Here is a 17,215-nt window from a genome sequence, read left to right as displayed (position 1 = left end):
ACAGCCATAGAAAAAAAATGGAGCTAAGTATTTTTCTTGCCCAGGGTATAATAAATAATATCAAATTTAAACATAGTCTGATTTTGGTCTGTAAATGTACGGGACAGATATAAGAAAGTATTTGTTCTACTGATAGTATGCATTATAGTTAATATAAATTATTCTCCTAGTGCTAGTCATATACTACAAGTGACTTTCAAATATGACTAGAACAGTTCTTTTTTTCTACTTTTCTTTAAAGCATTTGTTATGCTGTACCATCAAGCAGAACAAGTTCCCATCCTAATACCAACATCTTTCCCTTTCCCTGGAAGCAAATTACTTAAACTTCTTGATCTTTCAAGAAATAGTTTACACCACCATGCAGTTCCAAGAGACCATTCACTGTAAGTTTATTAACCACTTATGTTTGGGTCAAAAATGAACACTTTCTGTAATGGTACCAGGTACATATTCCTACTTTCATTAGGAACTTCCTATACCAGGCTATCAGAAAATCATTAAATGATGGGAGTTGGCTAACACTTCCCATGCCACGCTATGCCACAGCTGTACTTCCAGAGAAAGGTTGTTTTCCATCTTCCTACCTGGCCATCAGTTTATCTGCTCACTGTTCAACCTCACACAGAGTTATTTCAAGTATGAGTTACACATCCAGCATCACAAATTGCTGTACTGTTAAGTATTTTAAATGTAGTACTTTGCAGCAAGGTAAGCTTTCTAAAATTTATACTAATCATTTATTAGACCAATTTAATTGTAAAAAAAAAAAAAAAAAAGAAGCCTGTAAAATCTCATGACCATAATCAAAGTACTTCTTAAATCCTTAACTCAGGAACTGTGCATTTTAAATACATTAATTACTTCATTTCATATTTGCTACTCATATGAGTCAGTTTTGATCTGCCAGAATAATATACAGAAGACATTCTTTCCCCTCTCAACATTTTTTATTTCTGCATGATAAACAAAGAGATCCTTTTGTTAGTGTTTAAAAATGACATTAAAGATGACACAGCAAAGTAGTGGGGGTGAAAATGAGTGGGAAGCTGATCAGAAGCACAACGTGCTTCTTGGATGTTCACAGAACAGCTGAGGCCTCAAGGGAAACTGGGAAAAAAAGAATTGTGCATTGAAATCATTTTACCTATTTATTATTTCATTTTTGTCTCTTAAGGTTGTTTTCTTTTTTTTTAGTCACTGAGAATAATTGCTGGAAACATTTTCTTTCTTGATGATCGTCTAATCTGCCACATGTAACTCACAATGTAATCCTATTTATGACAATACCATTCGTTACAATGGAAATTCCTCACCTCCCAGCTGCGTGCAATTATCCAGGCTGAAGCCAGGATGATCAAAAGGACTCTGTTCAGCAAAACACTTACAAGCTTAACTTCCAGCACATGCTTATGCCTTAAAGGATATGCAACTTCAGCAAAATAAAGACAAAATGCACAAAACGTCTTTTTCTAGCTCGGTAAGCACCCTGTTGCTATTATTGCTGCAGTGAAGATACCACAGTGCAGTACCATGATACAACCACAGCTGTGCCACCTAGATGAAGGCTGACTTGTCAGACATTCACATTTTTTGCTTGAAAATGTGCTTACATTTGCTGAACCATTAATGCTCAATCATTTCACTATTACCAGCCAGATTAAACATAACAGATCCTGCAACTGAAAGAATGGGAAGCACTACATGTGCATATAAGGAGAAAAAATATACTGTAGTCAGGCCTAACATGACAGAAACCAGTAGAGTTTTACATACAGCAAGCATGAGGAACAAGATAAAACACTGGTGAAACAGGACAGCTATGATGAAGGCAATTTCATACTTCAGCTGATGATCAGTATTAACAAGTCTATGAAATAATTTCAACATTTGTACACGCACTGTTTGCATGCCTGTGTTGCCCCAAATTGTTGAGGTCAAACACCATCTAAAGAACATGACAGGAAAACTCATGAAAATCATACAGGTCACCAGGGCTGACTTCACCCCAGGAGACCCTTCCCTACATTCTGTCTGCAATCAGCAAGCTGTCTGCAGCAACCTGAATCCAACATAAAATAGAGATTAAGATAATAATAATAATAATAAGCAATGAGTTCTGTCTACCAGTTTACAGTAAAAGCAGAGACTAGCATCTGAAATCTGTCACTACATGATAAAAAAAAAAACCCACAACCTTTTAAAACTGGACAAGAAAAAATAACTACATTTTTAAAGGCCAAGACTCTCAAGAAAATGTCATGTCACCACATGCAAAACAAGGGCACAATGAAAGAGTGGCATATACCAGCAGAAAGAAAATCTCAGATATACCTTTTAGTCCAATTTCACTAATCCCCACAATGAAATGAAATTAAAGTTTAAAATTCAAAGCCTACTACGTGCTTCATAGATTTAACTGACAATTCAAGAGCAGATTGATGTTTCTGTTGAGGATACTTGAACATAAGATGGAGGCTGTGAGTCAGAAGTGCTACATTTAAAATGGAACCATATATTTTCCTCTTAAAAGATCCACGAGACTTATATAAACTAAAACTGCATTACAATACAGAAACACTGATTTACAAAACCAAGCCCCCACCCATAACCTATCTTCACCTATCTTTCTCATATAAGCTTTTGCTTATGTCTTACATTTAAGAACAAGAAAATTTAAGCACAAGAAAATAGAAGAAGATATTACATAAACAACTTTATTAAAGACAACAGGCACCCTTTTCCACTGGCTATCTCCACAGTCTACAAAATATACATATGCACCATTTTTACTTTCTTACTTCACTATTTTGAGTTTGGAAGATGCATTGATATACATCCAACTGAATATTCTCCTGAAACACAGGAAGATGGGGTACAAAGAGACTCCCTTTAACACACCTCTGTGTGAGCCACCACCAACAGTCTAATTGCCTAGAAGAGCAACAAAGCAGCTTTTCTGTCCTCAGTAGCTGACAAGACCTTGTGTCATTAATAGAAACCAAATCTCCAATTCCACAGCTATAAACATCCCTCACAGACAGCCTCTCCTTAAACTGATAATTAAAAAATACACACCCACCTACCAGAATAATCATCTCAGTGCACTCAGTGCTTGTCACACAGTATTTTTTAGATAATTGCTTACGCTGACACCGGTACACCAGCACACCTCCTAAAGGAATAACAAATGGTCCTAGAAAGTCCAGCCACAAATGCTAATCAACATTAAAAAATAAAACAAAAATATTTTAAGGCAGGAAGCCTGCCTTCCCTATAAAAACATATACGATATAAATACTAACTCAAAAATAAAGCCATCCTATAACTTTAGATCATGGAGGATTAAACTCATAGGACATCAGCTAGAACCACTTGGGTTGAAAGTCATCTTATTATTTTGAAAAATAAGGAGCAATGCAGTGCTGCTTCCAAATAATCACAGCGTATTTATTTCAAAAACCTTTCTTGGAAATTAACATTCATTCAGTAGGTTATTGGAAAAAAATCAGTAGGAACTTAATAATGCAAATATAATTGCATTCATAGTATGTGCTCAATAAGCGCCAGAACTGCTGGACCAGCACAAATATGCTGAAAATAAATGTGCTAGAGGCCTTCCATATTGAAGTAAGGCTACATTTGTAAGATATAGTTTACATAACAATAACATGCAAAATTCTCAGTATAATATTTTCGTGATCTTCCAGACCTGAACACAGGATCTGGTAGAGGTCCTGAAGTGAAACAATATTCATCCCACAAGAGTTTGAAATTTAAAAAAATATATATTAAAGAAAATTCTAGACTACATCCTGAGAGAAAAGAGAAGAATGGCCCTTAGGAGTAAAACTACAACCACTCTCATTTTAGACCCCAGCACAGCCTTTCTATTGTCTTGATTACCTTCACTCTGTCTCAAGTAGTCTAATTTAATCACACAGAAACACGGCTAAGCACTACTACTACTTTGATGATGCCACACATAAAACTGACTTCAATTCTTCTAGGTTTAAGAATGCAGGAAATTTTAAAGAAAATAATTTCTTATGATATATTATCATGTGACTAAATTCCACCACAACTAAATCAACCTTAATACACATAAATACTACCACAGCTGCTGGAATTACTTTTTCTATGTTTGGTAATACTAATACCCAAATATCACAAACATTAAAAACATAAAACACTCTGCTTTAAAAAACTGGCATAGAATGTCACACTGCTGTGTTACAGGACCTGACATTTCTATTTCTGTCTATTCCTCTCAAGTCTTCTTCTTGAGATTTTGCCTTACACCTTTTCCAGCCAAGCTCTCTTCCCGATCACCATCTTCCCAACTAGGCCTAATCAAGTTTTAAAAAAAAAAATATAATCTATGAATGACAGAGCATTAATAGTATTCATCAGTAAAACTCATTTAATATTCAGCTCCCCATTACCTATTACAGTGAAGTGCAAATATTGTCCTATCCCTTTATTTCTGAATTCAAGCCATCCAAATACAGTTCCTTCCTTTTTAAGTTATCATTCAAAGTAAATAAATGAATAAGTAAATTGAAATCTTCGCCCAGAATGCTGAGTGCAATGAAGTCATGTATTTATAACATACAACTCATCCTGTGCATTTCTCACTCTTAACTTTCACCCACTTCTCCACACGCTGGTTTCTATGCACAGCTTGAAGGACAGTTTGTAATGCTGACATCCTTTCCTCTCTGGATTCAGTTGTGTTACTTTCAAAATGGTGCATTTATTTTTTTTCTTCCTGATGAAGAGAATACATTAAAAAACCCGAAAGTTCTCCCTAGTTTCCATGAAGAACTCCAGTCACATTTCACAAGCAGGCATGCAGAACTCTTTTAAGTGTAAGGCAACAGTTCTGCAGCTGAACACAAAGGTGAAAAATAAATGTACTTAATTCACATTGGAAGCTCTAATGACAAATAACTCTATTGATGTATATCAGCTTTCAGAACAGATGCAAAAATAGATCAGCTAGAAACAGGTGAGCCATTATGCAAGGCTCAGGTACAAAGCAAAACAAACACAATGGTCTGAATGCACATCCTCAAAGCTCTCCCTGGTCCCAAAGGGATTTTCAAAAGGTAGCTCCCATTTTGGATTCAAACACATGCAGAGATCCACATCCAGAATAGATGCTCTCAGCCTAACAAAACATCTTCTGTTGATCATGACACAAAAGAAAAACTCAGCTGAGATGGATCGTGAAGCATCAGCTAGCCCTGTCCTTTCTCCCATGGTAGGATCAACCATAGCTGTGATCTCTTGCAATGAAACCATGGTGGTTCTTTAATAATACAGATGATCAGTTTCAGCACTTTTGGATTTGTACTCCTTAAAGCTTTTGCTAATATTTGACCCAAATCACTCTGCTGTGGTTTTAACGTTACTTCTCACCTTGCGTCTTGCAATTCTCGACGCTCATTTCAAAGAGGCAGAAGTGGATCCCAGCTCCACAGTAGCCAAACAATGCACTGACATAACTCTTCAGACAGCAAGCGTTCCTCAGGTGCAGAGCCCTCAAAAGATTTTCCCAAGACAAACAGCACTTTCACCTGAGTCACAGCCAGGCACAAACATGCAGGGATTCACCTTTAAAATGGGGAAGGCACAGCAGAATAAAGACGTGCAAGGAATAGAGGAAGAAATTTATGGTAATTTCCTAGGCAGAAAGCAAGTGGAAATATTCATTTCTCCAGCTAAATATTTCGGTGCCAAATGCTTCCAAAGATAAAAAGGCTATGGATGTTCTAGTCAATACATTATTTCACTATAATAACACAATATCCAGTTAAAAATATATATGCTTCTTCAAATAGAATAGGGGATAAAAGTACACTGTTTAAAATTATAAAGGAAACAGGACTAAGAGCTTTACCAGTCACTAGTACTATAGGTTCCATTTGAACATCTTCTTTGCAAGTATATTTAATAAAGAAAATACATGCATCCTTTCACTAAAAAAAAAAAAGTAACTCTATAGTAATTATATCAAGAGATATAATCAAAGTCACATGCAATATGTAAGACTACCTTAAAAGGCAATTCTTCCACATGTAACCAATTACAGCAAAACCCTTTTCTATACAGGAGCAACAATTTTGAATGAAACCTTTAAATCTTTACCGAATAATTGTTGTAACAGCATAAAGACAAAACTGTTACCAGTCAGCATGTCACTACAGCATAGATGCCAATCTCTAAAGTGTCAAATGACATCTCAAGCGTTCATGCATCATTTTGTTTTCTATAAGAAAAATCAGTGCAACTGTAACATTGATCAAAATTAAAGTCTTCTCATTACTTTCTGCACTCCCAAGGATGATTTTATGGCTTGGAGTAAAGAAGTGAATTTTTATTCGTTTAATCAAAAGTTAAATAAGATGCTGGAAAGATACAGGTGTAAACTGATGTCTTCCACACATTAACAGCAGAAGTTTGACCCTGGTAGGAAGAACACAAGCCGCAAGGTAGCATTAAGGAGAACGCATTTACTTAAGGCACCTTACAGACTCAAGTCTACACACAGAGAAATTGCATTTTTCCTATGATTGGACTTTTCAGCTTTTAAAAATCCTTAAATCAAATACATCTACAAAGTGTTACGATTTTCTGACCAATAAGAACAGTTAAGTACTTCCATTCATTTCAAAAGCACACCTGTCACACAGCAGTAATATCAGACGAGTACCCTGACCACATTCACACACATCTCAGAAAATACAGAAGACATATTGCAGTGCATTTCCAGTCATTTAAGTACCCACAAATCTTCAGTGAAAACAGGGCAGAAATAGCCTCACTGGAAATATCAGCATCAGATTCACACATTAAAGCTTCCAAACAAGACTCACGAAGGACTTGAGCTCACACAGGCATTCTGCAAAGCCTAAGTGTAGGTCTGGGTACTTCTAACTCCAGTTTTGAGTGCAGCCAGTTAACTAGATTTATGGATTTCTCTAAGTGGTCACTTGAATACCGTTTTCATTGATCGACCATTATGTAACGCATTTCTATGCATCACACTAACAAGAACAATTATAGTTAAGGGTCTCTTGGCATTTCCATTAGAAATCTGTTTTCAGGGACTTAGATATCAACTATAATAATATACTTTTGCCTGAAACTTGTTATGAACCTGTGCCTAAATTGGCAAAAGTTTTTACCTTTGAAAAGGCTTCTATCAAAATTGGGGGGAAAAAAAAAGGCAATTTTTCCATCTACTTAGATTAAGTATTTTATCCTGAACAACCTAAAGAGGCATATGGTACCGGATATGAATAGCATATTTGTAATTGTATTAGGGATAGGTTTTCTAAATACATCTCACATTGCAAAGTGTCAATGAAAAAGAGCAGCAGGACAGAATAATGGATTGAGCATGGATATAAATTTCAACAAGATTTCAGATTGAGTAAAACGTCTCCCTAGACATTTCTGGGCTTGCACAGTTAGTGAAATAATGTTGCAATATGAAGCTTTTCATATGTACATATGATGTGTGTATTTATTTAACCATACTTCCCTCCTCCCTGTACATTATTTGAAAGAATGTCACTGCATAATAAGGAATGATAAGACTCACATTCCTAAATTTAGAAACACAGCCTAATGGATCTTCAAACTAATTTCATTTCACTTAAATTTCATGACTCCTTCAGTGCACATCTTGTCAAACACAGATTAACACTGTTACTCTGATGCCCCGAAGGGACCCAACAGAGGTCAGCAGTCTTTGAAAGAAGAGAGGAATTCAACAGTGCTCTACAACTCCCCTCGAACTGCAAGGTCTGTTAACTCAAAACACATATTATAAAGCAAATATAAATATAGATTCGCAAAATGGACCGTAATGCCTTCTAGACTATTGGGTAATAACTGTTATGCAAAAGGCAACGCATGTTTACACTTTCAGATCATAACAAATTCAGCTTATTTCACGACTTTTGTTAAATGGATGCAATAAAGTGGATGCATACAATTAAAAAAAAAAAACCTATACAGAGAATAAATGCAAGCACCAATTTTACTTCATTAAGCAGAATGGATCTCTGTTACAACTATTAAAAAACAGTTTAGAATCCCACATTTACAATAAAAATTAGGAACAGATTTGCAAGATGACTGCACCTGTAGGAATGAATAGTTTTTTCAGAACTCTTCAGCACTTGTTCACATTAATTAATTATTAAATGTTTTTAATTATGTTGCTCTCACTAAGGAAAAAAATCTTTAGCTGCTTAAAAGCAACAGGAACGTCTGGCTATTTCACCTACGTACCCATTGTAAGAATCTTGATGACAAACACTTCTAAAAATCAAAATCATAGGATTTGAGTTCTCAGACATCCCACAGATCATGTGATACATATTTCAAATTATATATGAAAACCCATTCATTTTTCTCATCTTAAATAGATTTATGATGACCTTTACCTAATTCTTTGCTTTTCAGTTCCATTTTTCCTCCAAAGATCATAACTAAAAACCAACTGACCACAACCAGCACATGTAAGCAGACATGGGGATCTTTGTACTTGTCAACTTTTCAAGAAAATTATCTGTGATGATTAATCTCCAGAAAAAAATTGCATCAACAAGCCAGTGCCAGCTTGACTAGTTTCCTAGATTCTCAAGGCTGATACTGTGCTTCTACATAGAACCGAGTTTGTTTAGTTGAGCAGGCAACTTGCTCCTACTTGTGGACATCCAGACAGGCTTACAGGGTCTCAATCTCACGAAATACCAGATAAAGCTGGAATGCTCAAGTCATGTCTAACACAATAACCAGTCAAAGCTACTGTCATTCATTTTCAGTGAAGGAGGATAAGACAAAGAATGTGTCCTGGCAGCCTTTCACAGGTTCATTCACGGCATGAATGACCTCTGTTCTTGTCCTTCAGCAGTCTGAATACTGCTACGGACAGCCATCAGAAGCTACTAATCCTACAGAATACAGAAGGGTTCACTGCACCCTGGCTACCACGCAGCAAAGAGTTTCCAAACTCATGACAACAGAAAGGAAGGAAGCATCCAAGAGCAGCAATCAGGACAGTCAACTTTGAAGGAAAAATCTGGTGTTTTTTTTTTTTTCTTTTTTTTTTCCCCCCCTAATCCATTTTCACAAATTTGTTTAGTTAATGGAAATGCCTATTCATTAAATTAGAAAAGAAAGAAGAAACAGTCCCCAGAGAGCAAGGGCTGGAACAAGGACTTTGCACATCAAGCAGCTGGTTTACAATATGCATACATTAGGAAGATTTAATGTACTACCCCTGTCCAATCCTGAACTTCTTTACAGACTTTTTTTTTTTTTACTTCTTGCTCAACACAGAAAGCTGACTTGGTCTTTCAGCACAACCACCATGAAACCAGGACTATTCCACTGATTTTCTTATACATAAATCACCAAACTGCTATATCTTCTAGAACAGTCCTCACCTGAAGTACAATATGCATCTCTCAGAAGGATTGTTGCCTCCCCTTCCCCCTCCCCCAAAGCTAAATTCTTATTATTCTAGGCCTAATAAATGAATTTCTTAGTATTTACAGAATAAAAAAATCAATAGGATTAACCTCAATGAAGATGTGAAAAAGCTGTCCAAGACAGACAGAAATATCAGTTCCCTTGTTCTACAAGTCTGGGATCACGGGAAGGCCACTGACTCAAAATGCTTTTTCTGGCCTATAATAGCCTACATTAAGTATGACTTAGGAAATATACACTGTTACACATATTTAATATTCACAGGTTGCTCTATCTTCTCATATTTAGGACACAAGTTTTGGTTCTGATTGACAAATGCATCTGTAATGGCTTGCAAAACTCATCCAGAAGGACTCATGCAGTAGATGCAATCGCAAGTCTGAGAGAATCTTTACACTGATTAGTTAATTTGAAAATACTTAGCTAGACAATTTACATGCAAAGACAAAGCCTACGAAGTGAGCACGTACTTCACAACCTGGCCATCAGACAAGTAAGACTAACCATACACGTGCCCATTATACTGCTATTCTTACACAGCTTGCATTACGCTAGCCATTACAAATCCACTGTAGAATAGTACTGCTGTCAAGAAATGTGAGTAGGGAGGGGATCCACACAGAAGTATAGCAAAATAAATTATCATAAAGCACAAATGCTGCTTCTGTCACATTTATCTTTCTGTAAACACAGAACAAACCTATAAATTCAATGTAGTTGTCCATATTAATTTATTTTTAAATTACAGATTGCATCCATCAATAGTAGCCTATTTTTCCACTGTTAAGAACTCAAGACATTAGACGAAGCTCTTAAATCCAAAGACCTTTTTTTATTTTTTTAAGAGATATTTAAGAACAAACAACCTCATGGAAGAATACCCTCTTTGGAAATGGAGGGGCCAAATCCTGCTTCCTGAATTCATACAAGCACTTGCAGAGACCTATGCTACTAACCACTAAGAGCCTATCAGGGATTTAGCTTACTTTTAGAAAAAAATAAAGGAGTTATATAGTAATAAGACTGTATTTTAACATGGTTGAGTACTAAAGGCTGTAATATAAATCTTGGAGAGGGCTGCACAGAGTATGAGAAAAAAAGGGAGGGAGGAATAATAAGGATTTAGTCATGGTGCACTGACAGACTTTTAGAGTCACTAAGAAGCATGAACACTGCTATGGGAATAGCTTAAACTTGTAACAAATTTATAGAGCACAAAATAAAATCTTTCATTCTACTACACAGCTCGTCCATAAAGATTTTATGTGATTTTCAATAGAGAAGTTATGAAAAAGCAGCCCCGTACTAGGAGCTTACAAAGTACACTGCATGTTCATTCCCACACGCTAGCACAAAGATACTGACCATAAAATGTATTACAGACAAATCTATCTTATTATATGGCAGATGTCAAATTACTTAGATATTTATAGGTCGAGGCTTACTAAAAAACGAGGTAGCAATAATTATTATTTCAATTGTACAAATCATCTCCAAAGCAATCTCGTTAAATTTCTGACAACCATACCCCAGCCTTCAGGAAACATTCAGAGCAATCTCTTGGAGAAATCCCCATCACCAATGAACCAAGAAGATATCCTACCGACTGAAGTTTTGCAAGACTAGCACACAAAGTGCAATCCAACTAACAAGCTATTTATATTGGCCATAAAAAGAAGAATTATGTCATGCTTCCTGAAGATGAAAAGCAAAAAAAGTAAAAATAAAAGTGGAGATTCCTCATTACACATACTTACTAACAGATCTGCCCTGGTTTCCTTGGGTCCTGTAGCTGCTTATTCATAGGTCAAACTGCTCTGTACAGATTGAGCTCCAAAGGCTCAGCAAAGAACAGCGGTTGATCTCTGTAGAGAGGCAAGCTACCAGTACAAGAACAGCTGATCAACACTGCTATTCAAAATACATTTGTAAAACCCACTAACCTCTTGCTGGTACCTGCAGGGTAACTGGGCACCCTACTGTATTCAAATGTGAGAATAAAATAATATATCTTCAGTAAAGAAAAAAGAAAAATGGAGTTCTTATTACCGCAAGAGGATAATGCCTACAGGACCAACAGCTGTAAGCAAGCAGTTTGCTTTTCACCTCTGTGGAATTAAAATTCATGCCTGGGCCTACTGAGACTCCACAGTGTAACTCACCTTACAAAATAAGTAAATAAATGAGTGAAACCAAGGATCTATACTGCTGTAATAGTCCAAGGTGCTTCCCAGGAACTCCTTTTTTGAAACAAATTAGTCGAGGCTACAGAACTAAACAGATGATGACTACAGAGTTGACTACAAACAGAATATCTGTGTAATCACTTCCCCCCCTTCTCATGTAAAAACATCATGAGTCTGAATCTACAGCTACCATGAGCTCTGACAGTGCTGAAGAGAAGTTTTCACCTGGGAAACATTAAAAGGAAAAGGAAGAAAAGCAAATATCCAAGAGTTCCCCTGTTTGCTAGGCATTTGAAGACCTCAGAAATGTTCCACATGAACTACAGTTACACAAAGGTTATTACCATCCTAAGAGCAATTCCCCAAGAATAAAATAAAACAAGGAGTCAACTTTTACAGCTGAAATCTGTAAGAAGAAGCTAGCAGAGTAAATACTCTGAAATTAAAATGCCTTTCCCTCCTTTAATTTCTTATAAAATATATGTTTTTCCAGATATTGCCTGATGTTACTATTTATGGTACTAGCAAATACTAGCACATAATATAAATCATGTATGTTAAGATATATAATATATAATCACCTCTGAACAAGCTTAAAAGTTAGGTCCCAACTTGCTACACTTGAGTCTGTGTCCTAAATAAGTAATTAGAGTCTGCGGTATTTTATCAAAACCAGCATGAAAACTTCAATCCATATGCCACGTACCAAAGGAATATTTGCTTAGGTCCCCATGGTTAAATGTTTCACCTGAACTTGGGAGCTCTTATTTTTCCTTGTCTTAAAGCAAAGAAAGAAAATTGCATGAATTAGTGGAGTAGGACAAGAGATGCTAAATAGAAATCCATGTTAACATACCACAGTTGGAAGTTAAGGTACTGTGAAGCCACCCCAGACAATAATTAAAGCAGCAGGTCAAACGACCTTCCAGTCAAAATAAAATATATATATATAATAATATAAAAGAGAGAGATGTCCTGGGAGGCACTTTAGTATAAGCCTGTGGTGTACAATAACTTGGCAAGAGCCAAACTCAAGCTATTTGCCAAAAAATACTATTTTATATGAAGAAGTATATACCTATGATACAGGAAATGTAATAAAGCCATCTCTAGCAGCAGGAAGAATTTAGGATTAGAGAAGCAACACCCTTCCAGCATTTCCAATGTTTCTTTTTCAGTGCATCTCCAGTCCTATTCTCTCCCTGATCTCTGTGTGTCACAACAGAGAACAGCAACATGTGCAACCACAACTGATCAACGAAAGAAGATACTGCTGACATGAAGCGTTTTCCCACTTCTTCCCATACCCGTGTACACGAGATACTTTTCCCTGTTTTGATATTGTCTTTTCCTCTGTTTTTCTTTACCTGACTTTATCTGCATGTTCTACCCCAAGCTTTCCGGTTTGTAACAGCTCCACACTACTTCTTTACCATTTAACCACTGCTTCTTTCTGGATCACAAGCCATCTCTTCCTTCTTACACACCTAAGCTAAATGCTGCTACTTGAGAAGCTGCAACACAAATCCTGTTGTTCTCATGATATACAAACCAGTCTTTTGAGCTTTGTTAATGAAAATACCTCAAGGAGCCACAGAAGACTTTAAGAAAGCCAGGAGTGTCTCTCTGTTATCAAAAGCAACAAATAGCCAGATGTCTGTCAGCAAAGCACTGCTGCGCTCATACTTCTCTGGACTGACATGATTCAGATCTATCAGTATTGTACTTTTTTTTTTTTTTTTTTGCAACTTTGATAAATTCTGAATTCAGAAGTCAGAATATGTTACAAGATGTACATACATGTTTTTAAGAGCACTGAAGTTACTAGGCCCCTTTGTGTAAAGCCTGGCATACACAAATAAGCAAATCTCACCCTGATAGACAGTTACAGCTCCTTTGTTTCTGCAACTCCCAACCACGAAGGGATTACACGATCAATCCATGTGGATCCTTCTAAGACAAACCAGTCTAGTAACTCCACAAACAGGTAGTAAAGCAACGTGCAAAAATCTGAACAATGATAAGGAAGCAAATATTTAAATACAAACTGTTCTGATTCTTCTCCACAGAACCTCAATATGAATAGCTAGCTATATTTAATTAAATATACAAACCATTGCCTAAAATCATATATATTTACTGGGTAAAAAAATATAACCATGGAACATCTCTCCTTCTTTTCAAGACATCCTGTGCTAGAATCCCAAAATAGCCACAGACCAAGGGGAAAACAAAACAAATTGACCTATTTAAAAGGAAATAAGCCGAGACACTGACAACCACCACATAACCACCATTATCCATAGAAATATTCATGTCTTATTTGAATGGATCAAGTGCACAACATTCTGTGCAATACTCAGGCACTTCTGAATAAAATCATTTCTGTAATACTTAATGAACTTGTACCAATTTTTTCCTTGGTTGCGGTGTTGTCAAGAGGTCTGCTCAATAATTAACCATGGAGATGCAGATGTGGAAATGTAGCATCTCAGCTAGCACTTATTAAAAAAAGAAAAAAAGGAAAAAGAAAGAAAAAGATAGATTTATTTTATTATTATTATTTTTTAAATGAGTTTCTTCTAAGGAATAGGAAGCCAAGAAGTAAAGTCAAGTACAACAACAAACATATGGAAAATCCCCATGGTATATGGCATATTGTGTTAGACTCACTGCTAATCTTATGTAAAATCGAATTCATTAACACGAGAAAACCCTTCCAGTTTAAGTAGCGTTCACATTCCTTCACGTTTGCTTCCCATAATTAAGGTAAGCTTCAAGAAAATCTGCAGTATAACTAGCACTCAACTGCAAGGCCTGCTCCAAAGAAATGAGTGGAATTAGCGATAGTGGTTACTGCACTGCATAAAACTGTTACTCAGTGGGTATTATTTCCTCCCAAAAATACAAGGATTGAGTACAAATAGCCATGATACCTATTAACAACTAAATACGCCTGAAGTTGTTCTTTTTCTCATGTTAATTCAGCACATTCCCTTGGGCTGGAAAGAACTGTTTTCAGAAGTACCAGCACTTAACCGTTTTGTAAGAGGATATTTGGTAGTTGAGGTTTCTGTCTACAAAAGGTTAAGCAAGAAAGCAAGCATTCAAGTCTGTTGCATACAAAATGTTTTTGCAAGGCAACAGTAAAGCCCTTTACACTATGAGTTGGTTATGAGATGTATTCATCACCTCTATAAGAGCTCAAAGTCAACAACCATCCCAAACATACATTCCATTTCTATGAGTAGATGTAAATTCTCCTGTCTGATAAAGAAGAAATATAACAATTAACTCCATGTTACTGAAGATAAAGCTTCTGCCTGCAGAAGGGCATGGAATTAGTATGGGACATGAAATGCATCAAGAAAGAAAGGCTGATCATTTTGCCAGGACTACAGAGTAAGCAAGAGTACACCCATGGCTCAGAAAACAGGTCCATAAGTCCAGGAGATTCTTCTGTCTTTCTCTCATTATTTCAGATTTTACATCTTAAAAAAATACATCCAGTACTCTGTGGTATTCCTTCTGGTGCCTTCCAAAAAACAAAAGCCAAGATTCGAGTGACTTGGCAATGAACAAGTTAAGGCCTTGTACACCAACTGTTTTGTTCCATGCTGGAATGCCCCTCTTCTTATTTACTTCAGGCTGATCAAGATATATTAATATTTGTTGAGGTGTACACTTCATTGTGAAATGAACTGTTACATGCTACATTCGAGAAGATTAAGAAAATAATCTTGGCTTGGAATCTCTTCTGAAGTTGTAAAATGAAAAAAAGAAAAAAAAAATCTGGAAAACGAATGTCAGGTTTCAAGAAATAGGTATTATCTTAAAGTAATTTAAGTGCAGAGCTTAAATGCTTCAGACATGCTTGTGTGACAAAGTTAACCATGTATAACCTCCTCCAGCAGTTTTACAGGTAGTCTGAAAAGTCTCACACAAGTCAAGCATTTCATTATAGAGACATAATAAACTGACTTCAGAATACTAAAAATAATGCAGCTTTATAGCCAGTCTGAGTGCCAAATCACGGTATTCTGATATGGTATCACCTCTAACCAGAGACCAAATTTCTGGAAGTCACTGAAACATTCTTCCTTTCTCTAAGCAAGGAGAAAGAAAATAGCACTATCTTCCACCTTGGAAGAGCTGAGATGTGTAACACTGACCTGCAGATAACAACTCAACCAAGAAAACCCCCCATCATTCCCACACCACCTAGAAAACAACACTGTATGTCTCCTATCCAGCTTTAATGATAAGTGTTTTAAAATACAATGCAGTTTTCTTGTTTTGCTCTTAAAACTCCTGAAAGGAAAACACTCGACTGCAGTAGGTCCTGAACTACGAGTTGAGCACACGCAAAGCTGAGAAGCCCTCACTTCACAGGTGATGCTGCTCAAGGAGAGATTATTCAGCATTTTTCTGCTAACTTGAAAGAACTGCACCAAGCTCCCTGCCACCAGGCCGTGGCACAGCACAGCTCCCAGGACAACCAGCAGTAACCTCACACCCAAATTAGGCCCAGGGCTACATGTTATTGAGAAAAAAAACTCCTGATTGAGAACAGATGTTGACCAATTCGTTCACTGCAACACTTCTGAGAAACCAAGCATACCTCTGGGACAGCACAAAAACATTTCAGTAGCAGAACGATCATACCAACACAACGGATAACTTCCAAGATATTATTTCCAAATTACAGGCATAGAACACAGGAGGATGTTTCTTTGCAATTCTTTTTCAAGAGCAATGGAAGGTTTGTTTCAAACAGACTTCTACAACTGCCTGAAAACATCTCACAGCACATTCATTTTGTGTCAGGTGCTGCTATCTGCTTCAACGTCTCCATCTTGTCATCCTCACAAGTCTACAGGGCCAACTGCATCCTACACAAAGTTGCACCGCTGACATAAAAACTTGGACCTCATAATTCCCAAATAGTGACAGTAAAGGAGGGAAAAGTTCTGCCTAAACCACAGACAGCCACTTTTACAACATCTATCTGAGCCTTCTCTCCTTTCCCTCACACTTGCTCAGTCTCCCAAGTAACACAAGCACTTCACACAAACTACCCAGTTATTATCCTAAAGCAACTTCAGCATTCGAGCACAGTCAGTTCCAACTGCTCAGATAAGAGACAAATGTCTGGAGAAACAAATAGGTCAACTTTGACTCAGTCATGACCACGGAGTGCCAACGTACAAAAAATAAAAATAAATGGTGAGCCTTTCATTACACACAAGATAACCAGCTTGTTTTTGGTTTTTTTTTCCTTCTTCTTTTTTTTTAATTATAAGCGACCTGCTAAGACAAAACAAACAGCAAACTACTTTTTAATGTTAAAAAAGAAAAAAAGCTGAGAAGTGAAAGGACAACTAAGAAAGGCATGAAACAGGTTAACGATTAGAAGCTCACCCTTTTTTTCCCCGCGGACGCGAGCAGAGTTTGCACCGAGCAGCCCGGAATGCCTCGGGGCTCCGCGGGAGCGGCCCCTCCGCCCGGCGGCCAGG

At 36.8% G+C, this 17,215-nt stretch overlaps 1 protein-coding gene across 4 annotated transcripts in view; it reads right to left on the bottom strand.

The window, feature by feature from the left end:
* The window catches only part of GABRB2 (gamma-aminobutyric acid type A receptor beta2 subunit), a 136,610-nt gene that overhangs the window by 116,127 nt on the left and 3,268 nt on the right, over nucleotides 1-17,215 (bottom strand). The gene's annotated exons all lie outside the window — the stretch shown is intronic.

This window comes from Meleagris gallopavo, chromosome 15, assembly GCF_000146605.3.
Source record: "Meleagris gallopavo isolate NT-WF06-2002-E0010 breed Aviagen turkey brand Nicholas breeding stock chromosome 15, Turkey_5.1, whole genome shotgun sequence".
In the NCBI taxonomy this organism is placed as follows: Eukaryota; Metazoa; Chordata; class Aves; order Galliformes; family Phasianidae; genus Meleagris; species Meleagris gallopavo.
This window is presented reverse-complemented; position numbering and strand designations above follow the sequence as displayed.